We start from the raw sequence: 10,613 nt of genomic DNA, 5'->3' as shown, positions 1-10,613 counted from the left end.
TGGTTGGTATAGCGCAAGTCGCCGAGGTCAGAGGTTCGAAACCCGATGTAGTCAAAAGTGTTTTACTGTTTCAAATAAGCTTTTCGTTTGTTGTTTGTGTGTAGGGGGCAAGGGGGTGGGGGTGGGGAGATCCTAGAGATTCATTCCAAAATGTCTATATCGTCAACTTATATGATGGTTTGTTTTGCTTGATCTGGCATTTTTGACTGCTATATACACTAACGGTAAATGAAGTGTTATGGTGAGTAACAGTTGCACACCGTAGTGTTATTGTATAGCTGTTGTACCATGCAGAAGCCCGGTCGATTGTCAATAATTCGAGCCTCAAAATAGTATTTATTCTTGGAGTATTTTTCTGTTACTCTGTTCAGCGATTTGACCTCTCTGGGACACATCTGTTCTTCTCTAACACGATCCTCGACATCTGACAATAATTTGGAAGAGCAGAATGGGGCACGGGCCTTTTTCTGAAAAGTGGAGGTATAGGGCCCGGGAGGAGCATAGGAGGGGGAAGATAAACAGGACCTTGATCGTAATGATAACATTATCAGAGGTGTAGGTGGGTGTCTCTGTCAGTGACTGGGGGCGCTGAGGGCCGACACGGGCAGCAGAGGTCATAGTTTGGATCCAGTCGAGGGGCGAGCAAACCGTTTAAGATACCTGTTTTCCCCACGTAATGATTTGCAGACACAAATAAATATATGTTAGAAGGAATCAAATCTCCCAGTTAGTAATTTAACTAGGTCTTGGAACTGGAGCTCCCAAAGTGGCACTTAATTCCTGGCTTCAGTACTATACGCCAAATTAGATATGTACTGAATATACCATGTAAATACACTATTTATCTTTTCACATGGGTAATGTACACATTTGTGTTTTGGTTGCAACATGGTGAAGTACATTTATAAATAGCATCTGAAATCGATGCATTGTGGACAGTGGCGTAGGAAGGTACTTTTGAGTGGGGGGGGGTGAAGACTGATGGCCGGCCAGGGGAGGGGTCTAAGGGGAGGGGGAGTCCCCCTCCCCTTTGGAATTTTTTTTGCATTTCCAGGTGGCCTCAGATGCAATTTGGTGCAATATAGCACACTTTAACACCCACTCCATTTTGTAAAGAATTTTGCATTTTCACCTAGCCTTAGATGCAAGTTGGTACTCCAAATGAGATTTTTTTCTCATTTGGAAATGAAAAAGGGGTTTTCTGACTTGCGGAGCGGGGGGCGGAACGATACTTCCGCCCCCCATATATTTCACTGGGGGGGGGGCTGGCGCCCCCCAGCCCCCCGGTTCCTACGCCCTTGATTGTGGATAAATTCCTCTTTAGTCGATACCTTTCTCCAGAAGAAAGAACACATGAACGCAAGGACACCCGGACGTACGTGGCCCTTCATCTGCAAATTTGACAAAAGAAGTAACTACTGCAGACATAATTTTGCTCTGGGGCCAATCCTTCCGAAAAACCCTGGAACCAACACTGAAAACGTAACGCTTTCAGCCAGTTGGGACACTCTCCAAATGCTATTATCTCTCTAAACTGTCATCCCAAATCGTGCTTCAAAGCACTCGTTTTGACAGTATGAACAGTTACTAACCTTTATCTGATAGAAACATGATATTCATACTGTTTTCATACAAACAATGCAACTGCTTTGGGAAGTGGGACATGAGAGTACAGTATAGAAATTTTTTGTCCCAACTGGGTGACGCTTTAATCTTGATACTGCATATTCAAACTAGAAAATTGCAAACTTTTTGGCCAATGAATGCCAAGTATTGGAATATGGCTATGCAACTTATAATTAATTGTTTTTTTTCTTCTCGAAATAGGCTAAATGAACAATTATTTTGTAATGGTTATTCGTATTCGAGTAGAAGCAGGGAGTTCCATAACAACTCCCAGGTATAAGTTACAAACTATTTTTTTTTATCCAGATGACTGTTAAGATATTTGATACCATGCACAGGGTAAAGTTTCCTTTACATATATCACCTTATCTGGATGTAAACAAACCATTTGTGAGCTCAGACGTTCGTTATATAGTGTTACACAAATATACACACATCTCAGTCCATGCAGGTGGTGTATGTTTTATACTGAATAAGTTTTGCCTTTGAAGTTGTGCAACAAGTTTACGACACTACGTTAGAATCACAGGATCGATACCTATCGTTAGGTATAAGAGCACAAGACAAAAGCAATCACTTATATAAGTTACAGTGGAAGGCCGACACAAACGTTTCGAAGAAGTTTGACTGTTTCCAAGTGAGTTTTGCGTCTTTCACCATTTAAAAGAATCAGAAAAGCAGTTATGTTTCCCTTAGGAAGTGCGATAGCCAAAGTACTGTACGCTACTCATGCGAGGTCGAGTCCTAGCCTAATTGACATATATCAGGGAGCTGCTACTCTAACAGCTCCCTGCATATATGTAATTTGGACTTTATTAGGATTAAACATAGCCTTGGCTTGATAATCATGTGTCCCTCATAGTCTACCATATGTATCCATTTATAATAATGGTTTACCTATAGACCTAATTTTCAGGTTACTACACAAAAGGGTATGTATTTTACCTCATACCTGAAGTTAATCCTTACCTTAGCCTATACGAGACCATTAAGCTTCAGCCTACAGTTTGCCTAACATTAGGCCAATTAAGGCAGTTTCAGGTGGATATCAGGCTGAATGGAAGTGGGCTGCCATGTATTTCTCAAATATTCCTCAAGGCTTGTAAAGTAGGTTGTTTGGGCACTATAGTGATGTGTGTGTGTGTCTTGTAACCTTGCCTTTATAACCCATTCATGATCCTAACCCATACAAATAAACCACTATTGTTAGTAGCAGGCCACTGGGAATGTGGGATATGATCCAATTTATTTTGTTGGGTACCTAAGTTTGGCTTCTTAAAACAGAAATACACATGATCACATTTTCTCACTTAATTAAAATTAAATTAGATCTATAGTGTTTTCTTCTTCTTTGTTTTGCACTATGTCACAAGATTCCGTGGAAATATGTAGATCTGATCCATCCTTGCTACAGTAGTGTTTGTCTGTACAGCATAAGTAACTTATCTGAATGATACCGACCTTAAAGCTATGCTGTAATGGCCCCAAATATGCTAGGTATTCAAATATGGTCACCTTTGGTCAAAATTCTTAAACTCTTCTTATTACAACCTTTGGAAAATTTCCCTCACTGGGACATTCAGTCATATTGTGTGTTCCTTAAAAATTGTCTGAGAACAATTTGGACAGTAAAGATCTCAAGGAAAGTACTTTTTGAAATTTTCTAGCAATTATAGCATGCTATTATTTGGGAAGAATGGGGCCTATGCTGCATGACTACCTTTAATTGTGTATTTTAGCATGTCTAACCTAGAGTGCATATATGTATCATTCTTAAAGAAAGTTTTGAGAGCAGCTCAAATTTAATATTTGAGCACTGATAATAAGCAGTCTAATGGGAGGCTTAATATATTCTTAACATCTACTGGCAGGAAAATGCCTGTGGCTTTTTGTACAACAGGCCAACGGCAAACTCCACAGGCATTTTGTCAGTAGATAGCTTAAATTTTGAGGTCGGTGAAATTTGCTTTTGAGCTTTCGTATGAATTATTTTCCATGAAGGTCTACTGCTCCAATTAATTAATTCTTTGACATTGATTGGTGTGAAATTTAATATGGACAATAACTGACTCAGTGTGGTCGCAAAACTCTGAAGGAGAGAGAACAACAGACCGTGTAAAAATTTGACCACCGTGACATTCTAGCATATTTTGAAGATAAAACAGATGACCTATATCTTTTATTTAGATCAACTTTATTCTGAGAAGGTAATTCAGTTAGCAGAGGCTAACTGTCCTCGGGACGCTTAAATATAATTGTCATTAAAAAAAAGCTAAGAAAGTAAACATAGGGTGACAATGTAAATTATGCAATAATAAGTTTGAATGTAAGAACGGACATACAGTGCAAAGATCACTAAAAAAAAAAAATATTTAGATAACTGAACGTAAACGAATAAAATGTAAACGAATGAAATGAGCCCAATGTAAAACTCCGCATGTAAGCACTAACATGTGAAATGAATGTAAAATAATACAAATTTAGAGGTAAGTAATGGTAAACAAAAACAATGAGCCCATTGCAAAACAGATGAATACAAAATAGGTATTATGCTACAAAGCTAAATATCAGTTAAGAAAGTTGAGAATTTAAACATGATAAGATAGTTAGAACTTTTGCATAAAAATAAGATAAAAAATATAAAGTTTCTTTCACAAATTGTGTGCATTTCTAATATGGAGGTAACTCTTTCCATTCTTTAGAGGCAATAAATGAAACTCTTTCCTTACGTATTTCAGTCTAGTCTCCCCCCCCCCCCCCCTTCGGACAAGGAGAGCCCTCTTGATGTCACAGACCTAAGAGCACAATTGTGCACATTATTTTAAGCAGGAAACATTACATTCATTTAATTGGGTGCTTATCCGTTAGGAGATTTACATAATTAGTCATTTATGCGTTAAAAGGTACCTTGCATCATCATTAGCACTTAAGATAATTCTTTTTTTTTGGATCTTAATTATCCTGTTAATATTTCCCTGATTGCATGATTCCCATACAAGATTACAGTACTCGAAGTAAGGAAGAATGTATCCATTATAAAATACACAAGTTGGCACATCGATGTATTGCTTAATTTTTTCTTAAGAGGGCTAACCTGGTGCTGACCATCTTACAGTACACATATAATCTATTTGGTCTTGCTAGGATACTGTAGGTTCATATATATTTATTGGGCCCTGCTGAAAGTTTGTAGAGTGTGACTATAAACAAAAGATTGAACAAATTTAGCAATCATGCATGATCAGATTCCATGAGGAAAAAACACATAATAGAAATCTGCCAGTCACGATTTTAAATTTCTGTTATGAGAAAGAACTGTAAGTTGACAAGGTACAGTATCAGACAACTTCAAACAATTAAATTAGCAGGATTTTTTTTAGGGGTTGGAGGGGGGGGGGGGGGGTGTATGTTTGTCAGTATAAAAAATTCTGAATTCCAGAAAATACACACACAGCTTGTTACCGTCTGTAATTAGACACTAGTGTACAGTCAATACATACAGCTAAGGTCAATACCCACAACACAGTGTACATAGCAGCGTGGACATCTCCGGTCTTGATCAAAGATAACAAGGTATCACGATTCATTACTGTCTGCATGTTGTAGCGACAAGAAGAAAACATCATTTTCAAGCAACGGAAAGTTAACTTTATCAGAGCGCAGCACGCGGTTTGGGGCGAGTCTTTAATGCCTTTAAACATAATTGGCTATTAATTTCTAGCATATGCAGGCAATGGTAATGCCTGCTCTACAGTTTGGTTTAAAAGATTCTTTTACATGCTTATACTGTAATTATCGGTTAATTGACATTGCTTTAATTGATACACAACTTAATATGTATACATATTTTAATAGGCATATACTTTTATACTTCATGCTCACTCGCTGAAGTTTAAACATAATTGGCCATTAATTTCTAGCATATATGCAGGCAATGTTAATGCCTGCTTTTCAATTTGTTTGGAAATACTCTTTAACATACTTTTAGTTAAATAAATATTAGTTAGTTGACATTGCTTTAATTGATACACAACTCAATATGTTTATTTTAAGGCATGTACTTTGTAATTTAATTTATTCGTCATGGTCACTCGCTACGTTAAAAGATAATTGGCCATTAATTTCTAGCATGTATGCAGGCAATGTTAATGCCTGCTTTATAAAAAAAATTGTTTATTTTAATAGGCAGGTATTTTACATGTATCCATTTGGAGCATTTATTCACTGTTCACCTTTGTGATACCTATATGTCCTATAATGATAAGTAACATGTTCTGTGGTCTCCAGGAGGGGGGTTGTGAGGGCCACTTGGAAAGTGAGGGCGGGGATGAATTGTGATCATGAAGAAGATTATATGAGCCTTGTAAGTGTTTGTGATTCAAGATCAGGCATGACAGGTGGCCCATCACCTCTAACTATAATTTTGCCAGTGTTCATATTGCCTACACCCTCTGGCTGCCAAAACATTGTTAATTGTATTTAATTTTTTATTGTATTTTAATCACTTTTTTTCAAGTGATAAACGTTGTTGTTGGTCGATATTCCAGTGTTATCATCCATCAATGGTTTCTCTCTCGTTAAATATAATACAGTATATAAATTATATATAATTTTTTGATAATTAATTATATATGTTAATATATGCATTATGATTGTATATATTATTATTTATTATACATGAAATGATATATAATTATCAAGCAGTTTGGTTGCTATGCCTATATATATATATGCCAGTGGTCAAAGCTGGGAACCTACAGTTTACTCAACAATGTCTGAACAACAGTTCTAAAAATATAAACAACTTTGAAATTTTGTGCCAGACCTACTGTATTTAACAATTCACTCAGCCATCCTCTCCTGTATAGATAACAAACATTCAGCTATTGAAAGGCTGTTTATTCCACTAGATGACTCTATGCACTATGCATGCATTTGTACAGGGCATATGGCAAATATTTAGTCAGGGCTCCAGAAGAAAAAAAAGGGTCCTTGCGTAAGCTGTACCATACTCATCGTGTTGGGTGCAGTCTATAGTAATATTTGTACTACTGTACTGTAGTGTACAGGCTGGCCTGACTCTGTGTTTGTAATATATTTAAGTCAGCTAATTTGACCCATACAGTATACCAACTATACTTAATCCCCACTTTAAGAATCTGGTGGCTAGAAGCCCAGCCACCAGGAAGCTTTTTTTTCTTTTTCTTAGTGGTTAGTAATTCCAATAGAGGGTGGTTTTGCCAGGGCTGGGGAAATCACTCCCCTCCCCACACCCCCTCCTTCAGTGAAGTCAGCTTCCTCTTCCTCTGGCTGGTTCTTGTTTAGATATCCTTTGCTTCCATTCTGAATAATTTGCTCTTCTACTTTGTGCCTTTATTAGTTTTCCCCGTATTGTCCTGCTTTCTATGTACACACCAACCTGCAGGATCATGCTTCCCCTTTCCCTTATAATTAAAGCTCCATGGCCAGCCAAAGTAGTTTTCAACTTTTCAAGCCAAACTGCCTTCATGCAGGGTCTATGTGAGCCTTTGTTGCTAGGAATGAAGTATGTCAGTTGTACTGTAGGTCAAGGTCAAGGTCAAATGTTTCAGCTTCTCTGCAGTGCTAGACTTTTGAGAATTTTTTGTTTGGCAGTTGGAGTATTTTATGATCTCACTCTATCTTTAGTTCTCCCTCTTTCTGGGTTGTATTCCTCTCTGGAGAGGATAGCCCTAACAATGCTGATATCACAAGCAATGTCAGATCCTGATTGCTATAATGTAGATCAAAAAAGATGTTCCTACTGCTTTTTGGCACTTTTCCCCGAAGGAGAACAGTCGAGCCCGGACTGAACAGTCGAGCCCGGACTGATGATAGACCATAGGTAATAATAGGAGTATGCCATGTCAAGTACCTTTTGGGGTGCACACCAGTGAATTGACTGCTATCTAGTCTTATTGTATCAACAATGGTCCATTGTTCTCCTTCTTTTATCTTGTCTCTGTATCTTCTATGAACTACCACGTTTTTTCAACAATAAAACCACCGATCCACACCTTCCTAGTTGTAAAGTTTCTGTCACTCTTTGTGTCGTTGTTGTAGAAACCACCAAGCTTGGTGTCATCTTGACACTTTTGACTGTCATGGTCCTGAAAGGAAAATTGAGGGCAAACTGAAATATTTCTGTCTGTCTATTCTGTTTCTTAAGTTTTTTCTGCCAGTATAGTTTTACTTATTTGATATCGTATTAAAAGTAACACTAAATATGCAAAGGGGGAAAAAAGTCTATACAATCGATAAAACCTGAACCTAGTTCCGCAACTAATTATTATAATTGTGACAATGTGTTGTGACAATGTGGAGTGTAAGTTTTGGTTCTCTTTGATTGATAGTAGAATCAAGGTGGGGTGGTACGTGCCAACGTTTACTACTGCTATCTTATGTGACTCACTTAACCAAACGAAACATGCAAAACAAAGCACATGAGAACAGGCTGATCAATATTTATACGTCTTAAACCACATTCTATATACAAGATCTATCCAAGTTTCCGAATCGTTTATACTGTACATCATGTTTTTAGTGTAGAACATGACATACATACAAAGATAAATTCATACAAACATACCTTGCATATGCAAATATATTATCAAGCAATCCATGCAGTCATGTTACTTGTTGCCAATAGCAAATAACCACAATAGTTTATAGAACATGAGAAGGTTAATAGGCCAAGTGACACACCCATATCATCAAGGTTGAATCAAGTTTTAATTTCACATGTTTTCAAGGCATATAACCAACCCCCCCTCCCCCCCCCCCTCCAATGGACAAACAATTGCCTCAATGTTGGCAACACTGTCTCAAACCACCTCATGTACAATAGGAACATTAACCTTACAATGTTAGGATAATATTGCTGTAATAGATGTCAGGTAAAATCTTCAAATTACTTAATACACAGTTCCAACTTGGCATCCAGTGTCACAAATATTAAACATACCACCTCTCCTGTTTATTGCTGGAGCAGTGGCGTAGGAAGGTACTTTTGAGTGGGGGGCTGAAGACTGATGGCCGGCCTGGGGGAGGGGTCTAAGGGGAGGGGGTGTGAAATTTTTTGCATTTCCAGGTGGCCTCAGATGCAATTTGGTGCAATATAGCACACTTCAACACCCACTCCAATTTGTAAACTTAATTTTGTATTTTCACCTGGCCTTAGATGCAATTTGGTGCTCCAAATGAGATTTTTTTTCTCATTTGAAAGTGAAAAAGGGGTTTTCTGACTTGCGAACCGGGGGGGGTGGAATGATGCTTCTGCCCCTCCACATTTTTCACTGGGGGGCTGGCGCCCCCCCAGCTCCCCCGGTTCCTACGCCCTTGTGCTGGAGTGTATAGAAATGTCAATAAAGAGTTAAAGTCACACTACTGTAAATCTAATATTGATTACATGGTTGGCTAAACTTATTACTCTGCAAATTTACAGCATGATTGTTTTACTTACAAAGGAAACTGAGAGAAGTATTTATTTTAATAGTTTTGTCAAATATCGTGGGATAAGAACTTTTGTAGACTTAAACGTTAAGAAGAGGAGATGTTAAATGATTATTATAGGTTATGTAAACTCTGTTAGAGATTAGGTAAAATAATTAACTTGAGTGTCCTTGAAAGTTCCAATTAAGTATCTTGGTGTCGTGTTTGCTGATCGACTTGCTTGCATGGCATGATCACTTTGCTTGTTTCGTTGGAGAACTTACAGATCAGTCCAGAATTGTTTTAAATTGATTCCCATGAATTGAGAAGTTTAATAATGCTTACAAAGTTTAATAATGCTTACAATTTACACTCGATTAATTTATACTATTAGGGATTAATTCTATCCTTTGAATAATATGAACCAATGAATAACAAGTACAGTATATGTATAAATAATTAGCAAATTTCAGAAATAAAATTTATTCTAGAAAAATCTGGAGAAACTTGAAAAGTTGCACGTTTTCTGCCCTCTCATTATTCTGATAACTTCCAGACCAGTTCCTTTCAGAGATAACCGGTTCATCGAGAAAAAAATCTACTTTACATTTGAAGCACGTACAAGTAACAGCTTCTGGAAGTTTCCCTGAATTAAGGAAGATTAAACGATCACAAGGGATATCATGTTTCCTGTTGCGTCACATGTTAAGTGTAGATATTGGTTAGCTGTTGATGAATAAACGTAGAGATATTTGTTTACAGCCCTGGGTAGTATGCATTTAACCTCAAGGAAATAGGACTTTATCTTTAAACGGGGTCTATTACAGTATCTGACACTCACCAGAGTAGAAACGTGTTTCCCTAACAACGATTGAAACGGAAGTCATTAAGATGGGTCAATGGTATTTTGCCCAGTTCTTGTGTGTGAGTAAAGGGAAATATAGGCCTACACGTTGTAAGAATATGACTAGATTTCTATGAAGTATGCACTCTGTGATAACGCCTTTCGGAGAAAAGCATTCTTACCCAAATTCCTATCAGATAATTCTGTGTGGCTTTTAGCATAAAGCTTATTCTTGGTCTCTTTGGGATGACATATTTTACACGGCTAGATTATAACTCTTTAGCTAGTGTCAATGTTTGTACAAGGCGGTTCGACAGCTTCTTTATTACTTTCCAGTTTCTCACCTTTGGCAGATTGTAACAAGTTAGTAACCTTTCTTTAAGATCGGAGTGATATCGGAAATCTCCCTGTGAGAAGTAACGTGAGTTATTTTTCAACTTTTTAACTTTTCGGAATTTCTTTTTTCACGATAAAAGATCGGTTTCATTTGCAAAGTTGATATTTATGGTACAGGGAGATATTTAAGCAAACTATAACAAATTAGTTGCACTGAGAACTTTTTAGAAAAGTAGAAGGTTTATTAGTGTAACTATATTTAAGCTCTATGTAATTTCTTTTATGTGAGTGTGTTACATATTACAATATAATTAAATTAAACTTAGCAATTATTCACACTGACCACCCAACACTCATC

At 37.3% G+C, this 10,613-nt stretch overlaps 1 protein-coding gene across 2 annotated transcripts in view; it reads left to right on the top strand.

Annotated features, from left to right (window-relative positions):
* The first annotated feature begins 1,975 nt into the window (after positions 1 to 1,975).
* LOC139958513 (solute carrier family 23 member 1-like) overlaps positions 1,976 to 10,613 on the top strand; it is a 44,572-nt gene continuing 35,934 nt past the window's right edge. Inside the window, exon 1 of one of the 2 annotated variants that reach the window (XM_071955620.1) lies at positions 1,976 to 2,263. The gene's annotated coding sequence lies outside the window, so the exon portion shown is untranslated. Of the gene's footprint in view, positions 2,264 to 10,035; positions 10,341 to 10,613 lie in introns of those variants that run through there. The other variant, XM_071955619.1, reaches the window with a different exon arrangement.

This window comes from Apostichopus japonicus, chromosome 18, assembly GCF_037975245.1.
Source record: "Apostichopus japonicus isolate 1M-3 chromosome 18, ASM3797524v1, whole genome shotgun sequence".
Lineage (NCBI taxonomy): Eukaryota > Metazoa > Echinodermata > Holothuroidea > Aspidochirotida > Stichopodidae > Apostichopus > Apostichopus japonicus.
The sequence above is the reverse complement of the archived record's forward strand: the minus strand, read 5'-3'. Positions and strand labels throughout refer to the sequence as shown.